Source organism: Bos indicus x Bos taurus, chromosome 29, assembly GCF_003369695.1.
Source record: "Bos indicus x Bos taurus breed Angus x Brahman F1 hybrid chromosome 29, Bos_hybrid_MaternalHap_v2.0, whole genome shotgun sequence".
Classification (NCBI taxonomy): domain Eukaryota; kingdom Metazoa; phylum Chordata; class Mammalia; order Artiodactyla; family Bovidae; genus Bos; species Bos indicus x Bos taurus.
Window position 1 is genome coordinate 3,336,942 of NC_040104.1, and position 22,943 is coordinate 3,359,884.

General features: G+C 54.6%; 1 protein-coding gene and 1 long non-coding RNA gene across 4 annotated transcripts in view; one reads left to right on the forward strand and one right to left on the reverse strand.

The window, feature by feature from the left end:
* The window catches only part of SHANK2 (SH3 and multiple ankyrin repeat domains 2), a 510,411-nt gene that overhangs the window by 243,963 nt on the left and 243,505 nt on the right, over nt 1–22,943 (forward strand). The window lies entirely within an intron of this gene.
* Nucleotides 17,709–20,938, reverse strand: LOC113886363. 2 transcript variants are annotated; one of them, XR_003509418.1, is made up of 3 exons: nt 20,638–20,938; nt 20,142–20,356; nt 17,709–19,796 (listed from the first exon to the last, which is right to left on the reverse strand). It is a non-coding gene; the product is annotated as an uncharacterized LOC113886363 (long non-coding RNA). The 2 variants fall into 2 exon arrangements; XR_003509419.1 differs by having other exon boundaries at nt 20,142–20,331; nt 20,638–20,937.

Here is a 22,943-nt window from a genome sequence, read left to right on the forward strand (position 1 = left end):
CACGCGGTTCTGTGGGCTCTTCCAGAGGCTCAAGGAGCCTCCCCCCCTTGCTTGGGCCCCAACTATACCGTGTGCCCCTTGAACACCTGCCCGGGTAAGCGCATAGCTCCCGCGTGGCTTCGGGGCCGGGCTGTCCTTGAGCCCGGGCCCGGGGACGGAACCCTAGTGACAGTCTGACCTAGTTCCTATTCCTGAAGCGCCTGGCTTCGCTCAGGGACGCTCCTAGAAGGAGTCTCACTGCCAGGGTGACCGTATCATTTATCATCCAAACGGGGAGACTTCTGGGAGCAAAGCAGGATAGCTGGCACCACTCAGCAGCTCCGGGTGCCCAGGGCTGCCCTACTTACTGCAGGTCCTGGTGGGAGGAAACTGGAGCCAGAGCCACTGGGCTGCTCACACACCCGCTCCTGCATTCATTCATTCACCCTGCACCCTCGCACTGGCCAGCACCTGGGGTCCCGTGGAGGAGAGCCCGCCCCTGAATTCCAGGAGGGGAAGGAGAGATGTTTATCAGGGTGAACAAACCCCACGGGGAGCCCCAGAGGCTAACAGCACGACACCCAGCACTGCAGTGCTCAGCATGATGCCCCCCGCTCTGACACTGGCCACCCGCATGCCGACGCTGGTGGGGACTTGGCACCGAGGGACAGGTCCGGGTCCTGGGGTGTCGCTTGGGAGATTGGGCCCGGGTGTGTCCCCTCTGGGTTTGTGTCCGATGACCCTTTGTGCCTGAGGGTGACGCTGATGACCCCCCTACCCGCAGTGTCCGGCTGGAGGGGCACCCCACAGGGGCACAGTGGCTTGGGTGTCCGTGTCTCTGCCCTGGGGACCCTGGCTCGGCCCAGGGATCTGGGGATGCCACCTGCCTTCTCTCTGTGCTCAGTCCCTTCGCCTGCAGACGGTCCTGCGTCCAACCCACCCTGGGCCTGCAGAGAACTCAGGTGACGCCCATAAAGGTACCCAGCATCTGCTCGTGGCTTGGGGCCCCGGTACACTGCTGCCCGATGGTCAGGGTCCAAGCCCGAGTGGCCTCCCGGGTCCGGGGTGACCCGCTGTGCAGCGGGCCGGGCCGTGTACTGTGCAGCCAGGGCGGGCCAGCCAGGAACCGGCCGGGGCCCCGAGGCCAGGTTTGCACCGCAGGTGGGAAGGACCCTGGAGCTTCCTCCCCGAGACACACGCAGCCAGCCTGGGGCCTGTGTCCGGGCTCTACTCCTCGTGTGCCCTTCCTCCAGGCAGTCTCCACGTCTCCATCAACCCTGGACTGGGGGCCGCCGCCCCTGGGAGCTCTCCAGCCTCGCCCCGTTGTGGCAACAAGCGCAGTGCGTTTGGCAGTCTGCCATTTGCGGTCTGTAAGCTCTGTGCAGGGCCAGGCACAGGCTCAGTGAATCCAGGGTGGGGAGTCAGAGAGGGCCAGGGGATGGAGGGAAGGCCCCCAGGGGAGCACACGCCGCCTCTGCAGCACCCCTCCCCCTCCCAGAATGCCTCCCCACCCACCTCGCCCCCTTCCTTTCCTTATTGACCCATCGGGAGTGCAGTGTGGTGCCCGCTGGCTCCGCAAGGGGCCGGGGGCCTCTCTCCTGCAGAGACTGGTCAGTCCACTGGAACAGGGTCTGCTCTGAGCCCACCCAGGGCGGTCTCCCTCGTGCCCACACCCCTGCCTTGCCCCACATGTGCTGTGCCAGCTCCAGGGCCCTTCTGCCCAGCTCACTCCTTCTCAGCCTCTGATCTTAGTGCAGACCCTGCACCAAGGGCCCGCCTGCTCTGCTCTTTGCAGATAAAACCCCTTGGCTTGTTGGGGGTCTGTCTTTTCATCGTCTGCCCCCCAAGTGACAGCAGGAACCTCTCCGCTTTGTCCTCAATCCTGGGTCTCGTCCAGATCCCGCACTGGGTCACCATCAGCTCCATGAATGGACCCACCAGCAGGCGTGACCCTGCCCTTGGGGACAGGCGGGCAGGGAGCTCACCTTACGCAGTGAGGCCTGGGATGTGAGACTCTCTCCACTTGACAAGGGAGGAAAGAGGCTCTGGAAGCTCTGCAGCGTTTGGAGGGACCCCCGGCTAGCAACTGGCCACCACCCCTGGCTCAGAACAGGCCTGAGCGTTGTATCTCCCATCCCCAGCGCCCCCTCCCCCAACGCTGCCTCTCGGCACAGGGGGCTGAGCATCCGTCAGGAGAGACGCAGATGACCTGAGGCAGTGACCCGAGGAGTGGGCGCTCGGAGCCCCAGGCAGAATGTTCTGTAATCTTTTTTTTTTTTGTAAGATGTGTTTAAATTGAAGTGGAATTCACACAATGTGAAATGAACCGATTTAAACTCAACAGTTCAGTGGCTTTTAAAATACCCACCTACTTGTGCAGCCGTCACCGCCGTCTAATTTGAGAACATTTTCGGGACTTCCCTGGCCGTTCAGTGGTTAAGACTCCACGCTTCCGCTGCAGAGGGCACGGGTCCGGTCCCTGCTTGTCAGGGAACTGAGGTCCCGCACGCATGTACCACAGGCCAAAAATAACATTATCATTTTAGAACATTTTCATCACCTGCTAATCTACTTTCTGTCTCTGTAGATTTCCCCTTTCTGTACGTTTCGCGTAAAAGAGATCACATAACATGTGGGCCTTTGAGTCTGACTTCTGCCGCTTAGCTTAATGTTCTGAAGGTTCGTCCGTGTTGTACATTGTTGCATCATTCCTTTTTAGGAGGAAGTAATTTAATAGCCCACTGTATGTGTGCACCACACTCTGCTTATCCATGCATTCATCCATCAGTGGACGCTTGGCTTGTCTCCACTCCTTTAGCTAGCGTGAATGCGCCTGAGTGTCTGGTTGGGTCCTGTTTTCAGTTCTTTGGGGTCACGCCTAGGAGAGGAATCGCTGGGTCATACGATCACTCTTAGGAGCAGTGGCTCAGATGATGAAGAATCTGCCTGCAATACAGGAGACCCAGGTTCCATCTCTGGGTCTGAAAGACCCAGGAAAGATCCAGGAAGGTCCCCTGGAGAAGGAAATGGCAACCCACTCCAGTATTCTTGCCTGAAGAATCCCACAGACCGAGGAGCCTGGTGGGCTTCAGTCTGAGGGGTTGCAAAAGAGTCGGACACAACTGAGCAACTGACACTTTGACGATCACTGTATTTCATTTTTTGAGGATCTGCCAGGCTTCTCCGCACTCAAATCTTGACCCTGCAGAGAAGGATCAGATGGCGGGCGCTTCTCAGAGTGGGGGCAGGGGCGTGGGGTGGGTGGCTGTGGGGACGCTCCCCCTACCCCAGCCCAGCCTGGCACCAGCATGTGGGGCATGAAGCCCAGCCCCCAGGTGGACATCTGCGGTGACGCTTCCCCGAGTCCATGTCCCCATCCCCCGACTGCTCACCGCTCCCCAGGGCAGGACCCTGCCTGCCGCCTCTTAGTGACCCCGGTGGGTGCCCAGGAGGCACTCCACACCGCCTGCCACGTTGGAGCTGGCCGAATGGACAGTCATCGGAAAGAGTTTGTTATTTGCTAACAAGTGTTAACCAGCCTGAAACAGATTTAGAATTCAGTGTGGTTAAAAATCATCAGTCTTATGCCGTTTAAAAATTGCTTGTCATTTTGTATGCCAAGAACTCTTCTAGCAGCCTACTTTTCCAAAATGATCGCTGATTGGAACAAAAACATTGCCACTAAAATTAGAGTGACAAAATGGAGTTGTTATGAAACAAAAAGGAAGTCGGCAGGTACATTTTAACAAGTGAGGAGCACCCCCCACACACACCTGTGGGAGCACCACGGGCTTGGCTGCCCCATATGCTCCCAGGAGCCTTCTTTTCCACGTGCGGGCTCTAAGGTTTGACTAAGCCCACAACAAGAACCCATCAGGGAAAGGGTGGCTGCTTAGGTGTGGAAACTTTTAGTGAGTTAAACCTGGAGATGAGTAAGGGAGGCCTGGCTGGAGAACTCTAATAAATAGAATGCGTTTCAAATTAACATCAAAATCCAGACATTCATATCTTGAGAGAAGAGACCCTCCTCCCCACTACTTCTCCCTCCCCCTCCACTGGAGCATCACCACGCGCTGCCCCACGTGACAGGAGAACACGCAAGAACCACGGCTGCAGTGAGGTGGAGGTTTGTTTCTCTGTCGTGTTAGAGGAGACAGAGGAAGGTGGTCCAGTGCTGGGATGGGGGCTCCAGCCCATCATAGTGCACGTCACATCACATCTGGACAGCCTCCTCCTCCGTCTCTGCCACTCCAGGCTTACAGGGATCTAGGTTTTTCCTTTTTTGCTGCTCTATCATCCTCAACAGGGCTTCCCTGGTGGTTCAGACAATAAAGAATCTGCCTGCAATGCAGGAGACCCAGGTTCGATCCCTGAGTTGAGAAGATCCCTTGGAGAAGGGAATGGCTACCCACTTTCAGTATTCTTGCCTGGAGAAGTACATGGACAGAGAGCCCAGCCCATGGGGTCACAAAGAGTCAGACACGACTGAGTGACTAGCGCATCCTTCACAGGCTGCCTCATGGTTCAAAGCGGCTGCTTAGATTCCATCCATTGCATCCACATTCCAACAGAGGAGAGGAGAAGAAACAAACCATGGCCCTCATTTTATGTAAAGTGTCCGCTACTCTCCCAACTGTCGGCCACAGCGTCATCTCCAGGGTGTTTGAGAGCTGTAGCCCTTATTCCAGACAACCTGAGGAAAAAGTGGAGAACAGATGTTGGGGGAGACAGCTGGCCCCTTTGCCATAGTACGCTCTAAGGTACAGCCTTCTTCCTGTTTCCACAGTGCAGCCACATCTGGACAACCTCCCCCTGCCCCGCCCACGGCCACTTCCATCTCAGCCAGCGCACCTCGGGATGCAAAAAAGTTTACTTCACACACAGAGAAACCGAAGCTTGTAGAGTGGAAGGGACCTGCCCAGGCGTTGGTGCCTGCACACTTACGCTAGCCACCCTGCGGGCCGTGGCTCAGATTTCAAAGTCCCATCAGATTCTTCACCTTCTGAGATCCTAGACCTCATACCAGGTCAGAACCTGTGTCCCAAAGCCAGGAATATTACCCCTCGTATCTGTCAAGCCTCTTGGATACAAATGATAAAAATCAAGCTGAACCTGGCTGGGGTCCAAAAAGGAATAGAATCACTTGAAAGCTCGGGAATGAGGGCTTCAGGCATGGCTGGATCCAGGTGCTCAGAGAGCATGAGGCAGCTCTCTTTCCACCTCTTTTCTCTGGTTTCCTCTGTATGAATTCTGTTTTTGGCAGCCTCTCCTCATACCTTGGGGAAGGGGCCACCAGCAGCACCAGGTTAAGGGTCAACGGTCAAGCAGCCGTTGAAGGAGGAGAGTGCCTCTTCCAAGTCATTATAAGAGAAGGCTCAGGATTGAGTCTTGATGAGCTGATTTAAGTCATATGACCGAGGGGGTAGGGTGGACCCACTGACCAGACCAGGATCCTATGCCCATCCTCGGGGGGAACTGGGCATGGCACACACACTAGACTTGGGCGAAGTGTCAGAAAATGGACCCTGGTGGGCTGAGCACATCCTTCCCTTCCACTCCTCCTCCTACACCCTGTGACTTCTGCCCTGACTCTTCTCCCCTCAGTGAAAACAGAGCCATCCTAGGCTCCTGCCCTCAGGGTCTTGCTCACAGGCTTGTCTTCTTCTTTGTAAAGCTTTTCCTCCCAGTGCCTGAGGATCTAGTAGGATGAGGACTGTGATACCCTCTCTGGACCCTCAGTGCCTGCCCAGCCCAGAACTTGGTGTCGAACAGGTGCTAGTCAGTGTATGGCGGCCAGTTGGTGGAGGGAAGAAAGGACAGGCAGGTGGGTGGAAGGACGGGTGGCCAGAGTGATGCGTGGACAGGTGGGTGGGAGGATGAAAGGATGGGTGGGGGTGGACGATGGATGATGATGGATGGATGGATGAATAGTTTGGTGAGTGGTGGATGGATGGATGATGAATGGTAGATAGTGGATGGGTGGTGATGGATAATGGATGATGATGGATGGATGGATAGTTTGGTGAGTGGTGAATGGATGGATGATGGATAGTGCATGGATGGATGGTAGATAATGGATGGGTGGTGATGGATAGTGGATGGTGATGGATGGATGAATGGATGGATTTGTGGGTGATCTAATAACCAGCAGGGAGTAGGAAGAATTTACTGGTGGATCACACAGGCCTGATTAACTCCATGCAGTTTGATGCGGTGTTGTCATTTCACACCAGCATTTAACTTTCAGACATTCAGTACTTTTAAAAAGCATTTTAATAGCGTAGATGTGGCAGGAGACCCAAGCCCACCGAGCGTCCCTCCAGAGCCCGCGTGACTGGAGCTGTGTTTGCACGGCTCCCTCGTGCTGACTCAGGTGCCCCGGTCTTGCCCAGGCCCCTCCCGCCTCACTAGGTGTGATCCTGGTGGGAAACACAGCGTCCCGCGGAGTGCCTCCCTTCTGAGTCCTCCGTGGCGTGCGGCCCGGGTCCGTCGCCAGGGAGGCGTCCGCGTGGCCGGCAGGGGGCGCTCTCACACCAGGCGTGTCCTGCTGCCTGGTTCCCCCCCACCCCCCAACCCCGTGCTGTCCGCGCGGCCCTCGTGGAGGAGCTCGCGGACTCAGAGCATACGCTGTCCTCCCGCGTGACCGACTGCAGGGCCCAGCGCGGGAGCAGAGGGTGGGGCGGGCGCCCTTGCCCTGACCACGGGGAGCCTGGCTCACCGGGGGCTCGAGGACGCCTCCTGCGCGTGCCGGGACCGGGGCGGGCGTCATGCCGTGGCCTCAGCCCCGTCCATCACGACCCCCAGGCTCCGTGCTGCCGCTGCCCCTCCTTCCTTCGGCGCCTCGTAGACAGAGTAGCCCTGTCGCTTGGCCTTGTTCTGAGGGGGACTGAGGCAATCCCATGATCATAAAGCCTCTGCACACGGTGGACACGCAGTGAACAGTGTCCCTGAGGGTTTAGCCTCGGTTGCAGTTGTAACTTAAACCTGCCATCCCACGTCACTGGTCTCTATTTTCTGCATGAAGAAGTGGAGGCTCAGAGAGGTGAAGTGATTTCCTTCCAGTCACACAGCCATCGACTGGCAAAGGTGGAGCTTAGCTCCAGAGCCCCCAGGGAGTTCCCTCTTCACCACGCGAGGGGAAGTCAGGGGCCAGGGAGGAGCTTTTTTTCTGCCAGCTTCCTTTGAGCTGGTACGTGATGGCCCCAGGGCCTCCTGCCCAGCCCAGGCAGGGTGTCCCGTGACCTGGGGCTCTCGGCCGAGCGGGGCCTCACGTTGGTGCCGGGTGGGAGTTAAGTGGCCTGACCGTGGGTCTTGACTTCAGAAAGATGCTTCCCTCCTCCTGCTCCTCCCGCTTCTCCTGAGCCCCTCGAACCAGGCCACCACCGGTCAGCTGTCCCTTCCGCCTTTGAGGCAAAGTGAGGGCACGTGTCAGGTGCCACTGTGGACGGCCTGTGACCGTGACAGTGCTCACGTCTCACCTCCCCAGGTGGGCGTCACTGACCGGGAGGCCCTGGGTGCACCCGCCTCTAGGGCAGACGGGACTCCCGGCCGTCCAGGAGGGCACAGGCCATGGGGAGGTCCCGGCTGAGAGGTTGTGCCCTCAGGCGCCCGTGTGCCTCCGTGCTGGGCTGCCCGCCTCGTATCCTGGACCGTGGCGGGCACCTGGGGTGGGAATGCGCTGTGCTCACACCCCCAAAGCCTGCTCAGAGCCGCGCGCCCTGGGACTCGGAGCACGGCTGCCCAACACACAGAGGCAGGGACCCCTGCATCCAGCTGACCTCTAATTTCAACCCTCGGCCCCCCGGGGACCCCGACAGCCGTGATGCTCGGAGACCTGCCGCCTCTGCCCCTGCGCTTGTAGGACCGCCATGGACATGGGTCTGCTCGTCCCTCCGCTTCAGAATAAGCCTATTTAGGCCGTGTCTGGGAAATGGCAGCACTTGGATAACGAACGTGACGGCCTGGGCTTCGCTCTGGTGGAGTGTTGCTCTCTTCTGTCGGCTTCCAGATGATTCACCAGGTGGTGTGGGCAGGTGGAGAAGGAGAAGGCAGGAGGCAGGTCGGGGGCTCCCGGGCACCCCCGCTGGGCACTGATGGGCGGCCTGGGCTGCGGCCAGCGGCTCTCCGGCTGTGCTCCCTGATGGGCCACCCCTGCAGTGCCCGGGAGCTTGTCAGAAGGGCAGATGTGGGACTTCCCCATGGCTGAGCCTCTGAGCTCCCAGTGCACAGGACGCGCAGGTTGGATCCCTGATCGGGGAACTGGACCCCACAGGCTGCAACCAAGAGCCCACGTGCGGCGGCTCGGTGCACGCGTGTGTGTTCAGTCCGTTCAGCTGTGTCCGGCTCTGCGCGGCCCCAGAGAAGCCGTGCAGACTACTACATGGACCGTGGCCCGCCAGGCTCCTCTGTCCGTGGGATTCTCCAGGCAAGAATACTGGAGTGGGTAGCCATTCCCCCCTCCAGTGGATCTTCCCAACCCAGGGTCCAAACCCGCATCTCTTGCGTCTCCTGCATAGACAGGCAGGTTCTTTACCACAGCGCCACCTGGGAAGGCCAAGGCCTGGTGCAGCCCATCTTTAGTACAAAGAAAAGAGAGAAAGGAATGCAGGTGTTTGGGTTCTGCTCCAGAATTGGGAATTCCAGGGCTCCGGGTGTTCCTTGAGTCAGACTGGCTTAACCAAGTCAGGGGCCATTGAGGAAGGTTCTGCTACTCAAAGTGTGGTCCGCAGACCACAGCGTGGGCACGGCCACCTGCCAGGAATGCAGGGTCCCAGGCACTGTGGACCTGCTGATGGAGGACCTGCATGTTGACAGAGTCCCTGTGACTCGTGCTCACGGTGGGGCTGGGGGTGCGTTCAGAAGGCTTGAGCATCTTCTCTGGGGTTGGGGATGACCTGGTGGGCCCCGGACGGCCCAGGGACCCCAGCCACCTGCCCAGCTTCCCTTCCTGCTGACCCCGCTCGCCCCTCCCGAGCCTCCCCTCGCCCAGCCCCACCGCATCCAGATGAAATGTGCCCCCTGCACACCTCACACCCCATCTGACTGCCTTGAGGAAAGCGGGGTGAGCAGTCATGGTTCTGAGAGATTCTCAGCCTCTATCTCTGAACCAGCTTTTGGGAGAACCAAGCCACTTCCGCAGGATCACACAGGCTGCCCCCACTAAGTCGTCTGGGGACAGAGGGTTGCCCCCAAGCTGGCCAGGTTACCACTTCATCTTGTACCAGGGCAGGTGGGGTGGGGGGGTGGGGCGGGGTCTGGTTATTCAAAACCCAGATAATCTAAAGCCGTTTTGTTACTTGGAAATAACTACCAGTTTCCAAGCAAGGGAAAGTGTTAGTCGCTCAGTTGTGTCCTACTCTTTGCGACCCCATGAACATGACAGACTCCCCTGTCCATGGGATTCTCCAGGCACGAATACTGGAGAGGGCTGCCGTTGCCTTCTCCAGGGGATCTTCCCCACCCAGGGACAGAAGCATAATGCAGAAGCTGCTCTAGTGTAACCCACCTCCAGCGTCCTCCCAACCACCCCTTCCGGAGCCTCCGGTTGGGGGAACCCCCTGACCCAGTGACCTCACCTCTACTCCTTGCCGTTTCTCTGGACGTTTTAGGAAGCGGTTCCGGTTCTGTGTTCCCTGTCTCAGCCACTAGATGGCAGTGGTGGGGTGCAGAAGCCACGGAGAGGGGCGTGTGGGTCCCTGATCCAAGCAGAGCCCTGGGAGACCATCCTCCAGGGAATCGGGCAGCCCTCCACCGGGATTTCTGGGGGAGCACGTGTTCAAGGTTACTGTTTGGAGCAGCCGACGGAGTCAGAGGCCTGCAGGCACCCTGTGGGCTCTACAGGGCCAGGGTTGGGGACACACCAGGAGGCTGGCAGGAGGAGGGACTGTCCAGGCCCAGGGACAGGGCACCGTGGACTGGGGGAAGAGGGTCAGAGCCAGCCCTCTGCGCACACTCACCTCCAGGAAGCCCTGGGGAGGCTGACATCCCGTGAGAAGGCTGCACGTGGATTTTCTGTTTGTTCCAGACCCTCCGTGAGCTCGGGAAGCAGGCACAGAAATGCCCACACCACACACAGTGCTAGTGACAGGGGTCTTTCATCTCAGACAGGCAGCGTGGGGTGAGGCTGTGGAGTCCAAGGCCTGCCCCGCCTCACCCCTGACAGTCCCCACGACGCCACGTGGGCCAGCTGGGCGGCCCTTCTGCTTCTCATTTTCCGGGCAGAGGGGGCTTCCCAAGTGCCACTAAAATGGGAAAGAACCTGCCTGCCAATGCAGGAGACGTGAGAGACGCAGGTTCAATCCCTAGGTTGGGAAGATGCCCTGGAGGAGGAAATGGCAACCCTCTCCAGCTTTCTTGCCTGGAGAATCCCGTGGGCAGAGGAGCCTGGCGGGCTACAGTCCATGGGCTCACAAAGAGTTGGACAGGACTGACGCGACTTAGCACGAAGCTCGCAAAAGAGGGAGAGCAATAGACTCTACCCTGTTCCATTGGTGGAATCAACCAATCTTAGAAACGCAGAGCAGCGGCTTCCCTGGCGGTCCCGTGGCTAAGGGTCCGCACTTCGGACACTCGGGCCCAGGGTTTGATCCCTGGTCCAGGAACTAGACCCCACAGGCTGCAACTAAGACCTGGGGCAGCCAAAATAAATAGATAATTTTTTTAAATGTAAAGCTGTGAGCACAGCATCTGGCCCAGTATAGGCAGGTGCTGTTACGCGTGATATTCTTAAGTGTTGTTATTAAGGACAGGGAAACCTGGTGTGCTGCAGTCCATGGGGTCGCAAAAGTCAGACACCGCTGAGTGACTCCACAGAAACAACGCTGAGTGTCATTAACTCACCAGCCACCGTTATCTACCGTCTTATGTGGAACGTGGGTTTTACTCTAGGCTGAAATAATTACAAGCGGGGTTTCCCATCCAGGGGGATTGTGCGGGACGCTTCCAAGCACTTTGGGTACTTTGCTTTTCTTATCTGTGTCACTACGATTGCATAACAGTAACTGGTGCTGTGATTATTATTGCTGTTAGTTGCTCCTTTGGGGAGACCCAGCACCCCCTGTAATCGACGTCTCTCCTGTCCGGGGCCATCTTTTTTGTTTTGTTTTGTTTTGTTTTTCAGTTTGGCTGTGCTGGGTCTTAGCTGTGGCATTTGCGATCTTTGTTGCAGCATCTGGGATCTGGTTCCCTGGCCAGGGATCAAACCCAGGCCTCCTGCATTTGAGAGTGCAGAGTCCTAGCCACTGAACCACCAGTGAAATGCCCAGGGCCGTCTTAGACCCAGCCGTTTTAAGTAGGCCTTGCTAGCCCCTCAATCCAGCCAGCGTTTCCTGGGGAACTGCTGTCTCTAAAATGGCCCGCATGGCCTCAGGCACCCTGGCTTTTCTCATGTGTGTCTTCCCGCTCCTGCAGCGAGCCATCTCCACTAACCCTCACTGGTGTGCGCTGTTCAAGTTACACAGAGGCCTTGGGGAGCCAGAAAGCCCCTGTCTCCCCCACATCCTGCCTCAGCCTTTCCCAAGCCACTTGAAGCCAAAATAGGGGAGTCAGGAGCCTGGGTCCAAGGCCTGGTGCCCACCCCTCTCTTACGGATACATTGAAGTTTGGCAGACTCTTTTCCTGCATCCATCGACGGCATGGTGTGTCTTCCAGTTTGTATGGTCGTTTGTGTCCGTTGATTTTTCGCATGTTGAACCGGCCTTGCATTCCTGCAGTAACGTTCACTCGGTTGTAAAGCGTTAGTCCTTTTATACGTTGCTGGGTTTGAGTTCCTAGTATTCTGTTGGGGGCACCGTGAGGCATCTTGGCCTGGTTTTCGGACGCTGCCTTTGTCTGGGTTGGATTTCAGTCTAATGCTGTCTTCATAAATTAAGTTGTGTTCCCTCCAGTTCTCTTTTCTGGGAAAGATTATGTAGAATTGGTGTTTTGTTTTCTCTTTTTTCTTGAAACGATTCGTAAAATTCAGTGAAATCATTTGAGTATAAAGACAGCTCTTTTACGATTTTTAAAAAATTACTAATTCAGTGTCTTTAATAGATATCTATAAGGCATTTTAGATGATCTACTGCTTCTTGGGCGACTCCGGGTAGTTTGTGACTTTCAAAGAATTAGTCCATTTCAAATTGTCAGATCTGTCTGAGTTGTTCCGAGTCCCTCATTATCTTCTTAACGTCTCTTCTGTACCAATAGCACCTCTTTCATTACCGACATTGGTAACCTGTGTCTTATTTTTTTCTTTGCCAATTTTTCTAAAATTTAATCTGTTTTATTGATCTTTTCAAAGAACTAGCTTTCAGTTTCATTGATTTTCCCCTTTCCTTTTGCTAGTTCACCGATTTCTTGCTTTTATTATTTTCTTCCTCCTGCATGCTTTGAATTTATTTTGCTCTTTTTCCAGTTTTATGACTCAGAACATGTGTTCATATTCTGTATGCATTGAAAAGAATGTGCGTTCTGTGGCGTGTTCTATAAATGTCAGTTGGATCCTATTGATGTTATTTTTCAGAGATGTTTGTGCCTTTGTTGACTCGCCCTGTGCTAGTTCTACTGATCGCTAAGAGAGGAATGCTGACATTTTCCCATATAATTACGTGCTTGTCCACTCTCTCCTTTCAGTTCTGTCAGATTGTCTTAGAGTTCTGGTGTTAGGTGCATATTTATTCAAGACTTACGTCCTCTTGGTGGATTGATCTTTTTATTATTATTTAATGCTTCTGTTCCTCCCTAGTAATTAGTACTTGCAGGATATATCTTTCCCATCCTTTCACTTCAAACCTACCTATGTAATCATAGAAAAAGCTGATTTCCTTGTAAGCTGCAGATCATTGGGCAGGTTATTAAAATTCCATTCTAACAATCTCTTATCTGACGTGTTGAGACTAAATTTTACCATTTTAGTTCTTGTTCCCTCTGAATTTTGTTGTCTTTTTTTTTCTTTCCTTTTTTTAAAAAAACCTGGGTAATTTACTTTTCCATTTTAATTTACTTACTGAAGTTTTTGCTTGTATATCTATGTGTGTGTGTGTGATTGCTCTGGTTACTTGCCTGTCTGCAGTTTTCTGAAAGTTCATGTTTTACTGCTGCAAGTAGAACATGAAAACCCGACCACTGCGTTGTTCCTTCTGTTTTCCTCCTTTCCTGTTATATTTGTCACGTGTATTAAATCTGGATGCATTGAAAACCCTATCGTATGACCTAATCATTTTTACTTTCAGCCATCATAAATATTGAAAAGACTGTCAGAAGTGAAGAACTTCTTGTTCAGTCATTAAGTTGTGTCCAGCTCTTTGTGGCCTCGTGGACTGCAGCATGCCAAGCTCTCCTGTCCTTCACTATCTTCTAGACTTTGCTCAGATTCATGTCCATCGAGTTGGTGATGCTGTCTTCACCGTCAGAAGTGAAGAATATCCTGTTACCTCGATATTTACAATTTTATCACGTGTCCTTTTTTCCTGATTTTCAGTCTCTCTCTCGTATCGTTTCCATTCCATTGGAAGCATCTCCTTTACCATTCCTATTAGAGTTGCTTGCTGGCAACGAGTTTTCTTGGTTTTTCTTCATCTGAGAATGTCTTGATTTTGCCTTTATTCCTGAGGGATATTTGCTGGATATAGAGTTTTGGGTTAATGGCACTTTAAAAACACTGTTCCACTTCCTTTTGACCCCCATGGTTTCCAATGAGAAATCTGCAGTCTTTCAAATGACTGTTCATCTACATGAGATGAGTCATATTTCTCTGTTTGTAGCATGTTTTCCTGTTTTTTTTGTCTTCAGTAATCTGAGTATGATATGTTTGGGTACAAATTTCTTGAGTTAATCCAGTTGGGCTACACTGGGCTTCTTGAATTTGTGTTTATGTGATCCTCTCTGTCAGGCTGGATATTTTTTATTGATCTATCTTCAAATTCAAGTTCATTGATTCTTCCCTCAGTCTTCTATTTTTGAACCTATCCAGTAACTATTTTTATTTCTGTTGTTTCCCTTGAGAGTTGGCATATTTCTAGTTCTTTGTATGCCAACTGAGTCCAGCTTGTATTGTGGAAATTTTGAATATTTTGTTATAATACTCAGGGTCTTGTGTAAATCCTCTGTGAAAGGTTGACGTACCCGATTTCTTGGTTGGGGTCAGAGCTCAAGTTCCAGCCACTTTTTCATGGGTATGATTCCAACATCAGTTTAGTTTTCAGAGCGTTGCTGTTCAGATATGCCTCATACACACACCAAAAGGAGCCAGTCTTGGAGACGGGTGATGGGTCACCTCCTAGGCCCGTTCTCAAGATCTTTCATGTGCTGGTTAAGGTCCAATCCACACGTCCTTGACCTGAAGCGAGCCCAGAAGTTCGTATACCACTTTACACAATCACGCTTCTGCTCCCTCCTCACCACAGTCTTCCTGACACTTCCCAATGCTCTGGGCAGCCTTGTTGGGTCCTCCAGACAAAAAACTGAGACCTTAATTCGCCTGCCGTGCCATGAACTTACTGCAAATCTGTCTTCCTCTGGGGCCACGTGGCAGGAGAACAGAGAGAAGAAGGAGGCGGTGAAGGCTCATCTCACGTTTTTGGAGCCACAGGTCCTGTGGTCCGAGAAGGCCTCCACCCGCCCAGTGTCCACTGCTACCGTGCCACTGCGGGATTCCCTGGGGCCGTTGGTGGGAGAACATGCAGTAGAGATAAAAGGGGGTAAACACACACACACACACTCTGAGCCCCAGAATTCCTTTGTCCTACTCCTCGTGTCAGAAGACGAAGTCTCATCTCAAAGCTCCTCATCTGCACTTGGTGTGCAGGCCTGGCCTTCAGGTGACCTTGGAGTCCAGCCAGCATGTACCTGATGAAAACTAAGTGGAAACCCGCAGCCTGTTTATTGGTGCTTTGAAATCTGGCCTCCTTCCCCAGTCTGCCTGCTGCTATTTTTAGTGCACAGATAATTACTCCAGCATCTGTCCAGGTTTATAGCTGCAGTCACTGGGGGAGGCACAGGGGAACACGTGCTTGCTCCGTCTTTCCAGGAACTAGAACCCCGGGCTGAACTTGCGCCTGTGTGTACAGCAGCATCGTCTGCAGGCAGCAGCAGCTGTACTTCCTCTTTCCCAGTTTGAATTTCTTTTTCTTCTCTGATTGCCGTGGCTAGGACTGCCAAAGCCCTGTTGAATAATCGTGGCGAGAGTGGACATTCTTGTCTTGCCCGTGATGTTGAAGGGAGTACTTTCGGGTTTTCACCGTTGAGAACCGTGTTAGCTGTGGGTTTGTCGTTTGTGGCCTTATTTTATTGAGATAGGTTCCCTCTAGGCCCACTTTTTGGAGAGGTTTTATCATATGATCTTACATTGTACATGTATTTCTTTCATCAGCTTTAGGAAGTTTATGTTCATTATTTCTTTTTTCATTTTTATTGAGGTGTAGTTAGCACATGTTGTTATTTAGTTGCTAAGTTGTGTCTGACTCTCTGCAGCCCCATGAACTGCAGCCCACCAGGCTTCCCTGTCCTTCACTGTCTCCCAGAGTTTGCTCAGACTGACGTCCATTGAGTCAGTGATGCTATTCAACCGTCTCATCCTCCGTTCCTTACTGGCTTCCCTAGGGGCTCAGGGGTAAAGAATCCGCATGCAATGCAGGAGATGCAGGTTTGATCCCTGGATTGGAAAGATCCCCTGGACAAGGGAATGGCGATCTACTCCAGTATTGTTGCCTGGGAAATCCATGGACAGAGGAGCCTGGTGGACACGACTTAGTGACTAAACAACAACAATTGACACATAAGCTATGCTGGCTTCAGGTGCACAGCGAGTCACATTTGTGTACATTGCGAAGTGAGCACCACGGTCAGTCTAAAGTCACTGTAGCATATGGCACCACACCTAGGGACAAAATGTTTCTTTCTTTTGGTGAGAATATTGTTTCTTGAAGTATTTATTTATTTGCCTCATTCTCTGGAACTCTGATTACCCAATTATTATGTATCTTTTTATGTTGTCTTTTTAAACCTTGCTTCTCCCTTCATGTTTTTCCATCTTTTTTCCCTCTCTTCTTCATATCAGATAAGTTCTACTGACTTATCGTCAGCTTCACTCACTCTTTATCATCTCTCTTCTACTGTCTAAGCTCTCCATTGAATTTTTTCCAGATATTGTATTTCTAAGTTTTTAATTTTCCATTTCATTCTTTTTACTGAAAATACCCACTTCCTCTTCCTTGCCTCAGGGAAATAGTTATAACAATAACGTTAAAGTCATTGTCCACCAATTCCAGCATCTGCATCATCTCGAGATTGGTATCTATGGGTTGTCTTTTCTCTTGAGTGGGGGTCCCTATTTTTCTGGAGATTATTTTTTGCTCGACATTGGATGAGGTTGTGTAGACTCTGGGCTCTGTTATATTGCTCTGAGCAATCTTTATACTTCAGTTGAGAGTTACTCAAGCTACTTAAGCTGCCTCTCATCATCAGTGGGTCAAGTCTTAGCTCAGTGATTTAATCTTTTGCTGAACTTATCTGAGTCTGACACGCATCCTTGTGATTCAAGGTCAGGCTGAAGCTTCTGCAGACGCACCCAGGATTAGGGATGCCTTTCCTCTGGCTTTCTTTCCTCCAGGACTCTCTCCTCTCTGTCTCCAGTACCAGTTACACCTGCCTGAACTTGCCCCCCAATTCCTCCAGCCAGGAAGATGGGCGGCTTTCTATTAGCCTTCTATCTGCGTGTGCCTCCCAGCTCTGTGTCTGTAGCATGGCCCAGCATGCCCCACAAAGTGGAAGCTTGCCCCGTCCCAGTCTGTTCTTTTTCTCTACAGAATCCCTGGGTCATTGTTGTAGGGTCGACGAGGGGGCGGGTTGGGGGGCAGGTATTTTTATTGCCCAGAGTCGTGACTGTGACCAGTGGGAGGGTTGTTCTGTAGCCGATTCACACCACCGTGCTGAGAGCAGAACTCTCCTGTGCTGGGGTTTCATCTGGAACTTTACCAAGGGCCTTTTTCCACCTCAGTGCTGACAGCAGCGGGGCTGGTGGGACGGGAGTCACCTGCTTATTCTGCATTTGTGGCTTTCACATGCGTAGTGACTCTATATATAGGTATAAGCGTTTCATATTGAAATGCAGATAATTTCACTGTGAACCACTTCCTTGTTCTAGTTTGCCTGTGTGTTACAGTCAGAAGGTGTTGTACTGGGATTTGCGATACAGGAAAGGTGCATTGTCCGTGAATTTCACGTCCGGAGAGTGCAGGGGTAGCACCTTTCTAAAGGGGTCTGTAAGGTCCGAGAAGCTTAGGGACTGACGGATCCGAGGCTGTGCAGCAGCCCCCTGAGCGCTAACCCCCTCTGATTTTGGGCTCTCTCTTCCTGCCCCCGGACCAGCATTCCCTGTGGGCAGCACTAGAGATCAGCACAGCATCCACCCATCACTACGGGGAGCAGAAAGGGAACGGCTAGCTTTTCTGGTGAATGAATGCTTGCTGCTGAGTTATTCACCCTTGTCCAAAGGACTCTGTGCTCCAGGGAATCCGTCCATGGGGCACTTTTTTCACAAGTAACTTGAGGAACTACCGTGCCTCGTGCGGGCTTCCTCGGTGGTGCTGGTGGTAAAGAACCTGCCTGCCAATGCAGGAGACGTAAGAGACGCGGGTTCAATCCCTGGGTCGGGAATATCCCCCGGAGGAGGGCATGGCAACCCATTCCAGTATTCTTGCCTGGGAAATCCCATGGGCAGAGGAGCCTAGCAGGCTCCTGTCCACGGGGTCGCAAGGAGTCGGACACGACTGAAGCGACTTAGCAGCAGCAGCAGCAGCAGCAGTGCCTCGTGGGGACTTAATCTTGGTGAAGCCACCCCTGTGGGCTGATAGTTGCAGCTCTGTGCGTGGCTGCGTCTGCTGGTGGGTGTCCTGGGAGTAGCTTGGGAAGGAGAAGAGCTTCCCGGGTCGTGTGGTGCCGCGGGTGGGGTGCCTGCCAGGTGCCAAAGCCTAGGGCGCTCCCATCGGCTGAGATCTGTGTCGTCTTGGCCAAGTCAGTGGAGCTCTTTGGCTCTCGTGACTACTGAATGGATTGGTGAGCAAGGTGGTCTTCAGGCTACTTTCATCTGTCAGGACCTACACACTTTTTCTGTCTCCTTCCCTCCCTTCTTCCTAACATCCGTGGCACTTTCTGTGCCAGGCGTGGTTCTGGGCTACAGAGAACCAGGCGTGTGCATCTGTGGGTGATGAGGGTGGAGGTTTGTGAATGGGAGTCGGGTACGCATGCCCTGGCATGTGCTCTGACCGTCCCTGTTGGGGTGGCCAGGCATGGACAGAGTGAGGGGTCTGGGCAGTCCAAGAGCAGGGTTGGGGAGACCCTTCCAGAAGGAGAAAACCCCAAGCTGAAGGGTGCCTGGGTACAAGGCATGGCTCCAGCATCATGCCCAGCTGCTGCTGGGGTCTGGCTGCTCCTTCCCGGTTGCCCTCAGAGCAGCCCAGAGGCGGCACAGACCCCGGGGTGGCTGTAGCACACGTCTGTCGGGCACATCCTGGGCGGGCATGCCAGCTGCTCTCCTGAGACTCTGCAGAGCCCTGTCCTCAGCCCCGCACACAGGCATGACACACATGCCCGGGTGAATCATCAGCTGTCCAAGTGGTCCCTTCAGACGAGGGTCGGCTCACACGAAGCACAGACCAGGGGACCCGGAGGATGGCCAGCTGCCTGGAGAGCCAGGTCTCGTTTCAGCAGACAGAGCAGTCCTTCCACCGTGAGGCTTCCCTCCTGCCATCCTGGGCAGCCAGAGCGGGAAGCTGTAGGCACCAGGGTTCCCTGTCACAGCCCAGCAGGCCCTCTGCAGAGCTGGGGCTTGGCCCGCAGACCCCCAGCCAGGGTTCTGGGAGCTGACTGCCCCGGCAGCGTTCAGAGGCCAGCACCAGAAATGGGGCTCTTCGGGGGCTGCCCTGGACCCCCCTGTCAATGCTGAGCAGCAGGGGTGGCAGTTCACGGGTGTCTGTGTGTGTGCATATGGCTGCATCGTGCTCGTGAGTGTACGTGGGTGTGCTGAATGCAGATGAGCGTGTGGGTGTGTGGGTGTGTGCCTGAGTGCTCACACGTGTGGCTGGGTCTGTCCCCGCTCCTGGCACTGCCCCTCCCCGGGTTATCTCACACCCCTCGGAGGTCACACCATCAACCCTGGAAGCCTTGTCTGTGATTCTGCCCTCTGACCCTGTCCTCTGACCCTGGCCTGGTCCAGGCTTGGTGTGGGTGTCTTCTCTCCTCCTGTGACTTCTCTTGAAGCCCCCTTCAGGTCCCTGGCTGGCAGAGTGGGCGTGTGGACCCCCAGTCTGGTCAGCAGGAAGGCAGGACAGATCAGCACACACGTGTTCTGCTTTTCAAAGACATGTCTCCCGTGAATGTGCCTGCAGCTCTCACACTTAAGAGCTTTTGTAAACACTGCAAGATTGCAGCTAGGAGAGAGGCAGGCAGTGGCTTCTTGCCTGAAAGCTAAGTTGTGGCAAATGGAGACGTGAGGCTGCCTTTCGAGCCAAAATTGCATTCCCGTCTTCAGAATGCGGGTGCACTTGAACCCCACAAGGTTGCTGGTGGGAGAAGGCCCGCCCAGGCCACACAGGGGAGGGAAGGCCCGCCCAAGCCACACAGGGGAGGGAAGGAACCAGGCAGCTCACTGGAGTGTAGGGAGAGGCGGCGGGCATCCTGCCACTCCCTGCCCCTGGCCCATCACAGAGGAGCCTCTCTCCCTGGGGGGCTGGAAGGGGGTGCGTCCGATGGATGTTTCAGGAAGATATCTCTGCAGGTGGGGTTGAGCAGGGCCTGTGGGCCTCGGGGGGCCACGGAGCCTCTGGGGCATTGCTCGAGTCCTTTTGCAAAGCAGAGAAGGAAATTTGGTGGAGAAAGACATTTTAGAGTGGGAATCCACAGGGTTTGGGGGTTGGAGGCCCCTGGGAGAGCTGGGCAGAGCTGGCTTAGTGTCCCCCGGATGAGGGAGACGGTGGAAGAGTGCGCCCTCCCCCCCGCCAGGGCTTCCTGCCTCTCCTGCTGGCCGGCTGCCGTCTGCCCAAGGGGCGTCCCCTAGCGCTTTGATTGTAGCACCTGCTTGTCCCAGACAGTCAGCACTGATGAATCAAGTGCTGGCTGTGAATCGTGCCTTGTATGTACGAGGAACAGAGTGCCAAAGGCTGGGGGCTTCCACAGCAGACTCTCACCATCTGAAGGCTGGGAAGTCCAAGGTCAAGGCGCCAGCCGTTGGTTTTGGTGAGAGCCCTCTTGCTGCTCTGCAGACGACTGCTCTCGCTGCGTCCTCACGTGGAGGAGAGGAAGTTTGCTTGTGCCTCTTAGAAGGACACTAATCCCTTCATTGGAGAAGGAGATGGCGACCCACTCCTGTATCCTTGCCTGGAAAATCACGTGGATGGAGGGCCTGGCGAGCAGTACCCCATGGGGTCGCAGAGTCAGACACGACTGAGCGACTGACACGCAGTCCCTTCATGGGGGTGCCGCCTTCCTGGGCTCATCACTTCCAGAGGCTCTGCCTCCAAATCCCACTGCTCAGGAGGGTGGGGTTTCAGCATATAAACTGGGGGGCCCCGTCTACCTCCGCTTTGCAGTCCCATCTCACGAAGCCTGTTTCCCTGGCCTCGTGCTGTTAGCCGCTGCTGGGAGAGCTCCCCGCCCCCACAGTCCCACCCCAGCCCTTCATACCTGCATTCTGGGGTGCCCCTCCACAGCTGCACTTGGCTTCTGGGTCTTTCCTTCCTTCCTCTCCAGGGTCCGTATCCCTTTCGGATCTGATCAGCTCTCCAGCCACGAGTGCCCCTCCAAGTAAGACGTGTCTAAAGTTCCTGGAGAATCCCAGGTGCCAGCAGTCCAGGCTAAGACCTGACCAGGCTTGCAGACTGCAGGCAAGTCATTCAAGGCACGAATTTTCCACCTTCAGCCTGTGGCAAGAGTTCTTTTCGTTTCTCTTATCAGTGCTGCTCACACCTGTGCAGGCAGGCTTCAGCATGCACAGCTGTCCCTGCCCCCCAACCCCTAGATGCAGAGCGTGGCCCAGAGCCAAGCACCCTTCCCTCCCCTCCTTATCTCTGCTGGCCAGGGGGGTGGCCGCAGCCTCTCTGCTGAAACAGATTAGGGCTCATGTTTCTTCTCCTCCTGGGCCTGCCTGTCTGTCATCTGGGAGTTCTTCGTGGTGGGGTAACAAAACCAGCTGGTGGAGTGTGGTTTCTGAAGCTGGGATCCCAGGCCCCCTTCCTACTTGGTCTGGGGTGGTTTCTAGTAAGAGGAAGGGAATCTGCCCAGAATGGGGCCTGACCTGGGCAGGGAAGCAATGTTCCTCCCACAGGAAAAGCTTCCCGAGCTTTGCACAACGGCTTGAGGGGCGGGGGGAACCACTTGGCCTTCTTCATTCAGCCCAGCAGGCTCCTGGACAGCCGTGACTGCCCAGACAGGGTGACAGACAGCCTGGGTTCTGAAGGACGAACAGGAGTTGGCCAGGAGGAGCGGTTCTCCGTGTTGCAGGGAGAACTGCAAGCCGTCTGCGCCCCTGGCCCCTGAGGCCCCCAGGGCTGTATGGCCTGGAGACAGGGTAGTGGTTTCCAGCGCCTGAAGGCTGCCAAAACATGCAGCTGCCATGGTGGCCGGTTGAAGGGGCAGCAGGTAACAGTGGATCACGCAAGATGGGCTTCATTATCCTGTGCTGTGCAGGAAATGGAGGCTGAGAGGTCCAGCCCCTCAGCGGGGCCAGCACGGGAGCCAGGGAGGGGATCTGGGACTCTGGACACTGAGTCTGTCCTCGAAACTGTCCTGAGTCCTTTGCCACGAGAACAGCTTCCGGGGGGCCTGCACGGGGGGCAGAAGGACCCCTGGGTGTGGCATCCAGCAGGCATCCCAGGCCTTGGTCGCCCTTTGCCGGTTCTCCTGGAGAAAGCAGGAAGGACTTCGATAACTGCTTAGTGAGAGAACGGAAGCAGCGTGCCCCTCACATACCAGGTCCCGTGAGTTCCCTTCCTTCTCGAGGGGGTGAGCATCAGCTGCTTAAGTTAGGATGAGGAGTGGGATGCAGCCGGGCAGGGGGCCCGCCGAGGGGATGGGGAGGGCCCAGAGACCCCTACCAGCTGAGAGCGATGAATAGGCACCCCATCTTAGAAAGGAACTGGATTTAGAGGTAGGGGAGAGACGTCCCTGGTGGGCCAGCGGTTGTGACTCTGCGCTTCCAATGCAGGGGCAGGGGAGTGACTTCGATCCCTGGTCGGGGAATTAAGATCCCCACATGCCACACAGTCAAAAGATAAATTATTTTCCAAAAATATTGTGTTCAAGATGATAGGAGAAAGCATCTGGTGGGTGTTTGGCAAACAACAGGTGAAGGTATGGGAGAGATAGGTGGAAGGGGAGATGGATGAGTGGGTGGGATTTTGGGATGATGGACGGGTTAGCAACACCTCTAGGAAGCTGAGTGGGTCCGATGGTGGGAGAATATGCCTGATAGATCCACAGTGAACAACAGATGGATGTATGAGATTGATGAATGGGTGGTTGAAAAGAATGGGTGACTGGTTGGATAGATGAATAGATGGCGGATGGGTGGATGAATGGACAGGACGGGTGGATAGGTGAATGGATGAACAGATAAAGGACTTCTTAGTGGTTCAGTGGTAAAGGATTCACCTGCCGATGCTGGAGACATGGGTTCAATCCCTGGATCGGGAAGATCCCCTGGAGAAGTGAATGACAACCCATTCCCAGTACCCTTGCCTGGGAAATCCCGTGGACAGAGGAGCCTGGCGGGCTGCAGTCCATGGGGTCACAAAGAGTCAGACAACAGCAACTCAGATAAACCTCCTCCGCTCCCCTTTGTTGCCCATCAGAACTGTCTTCGGCTGTGGCTTGTCTCCCTGGCGGCGGCCTAGAGTGCCACCTGCCCTGGGGCTGCGGGTCAGCGAGGAGCTTTCCCTCAATGGGGGGCTTGGTTCCCCCTCCCACACCCCACATCTGCGTGATGGAAGCAG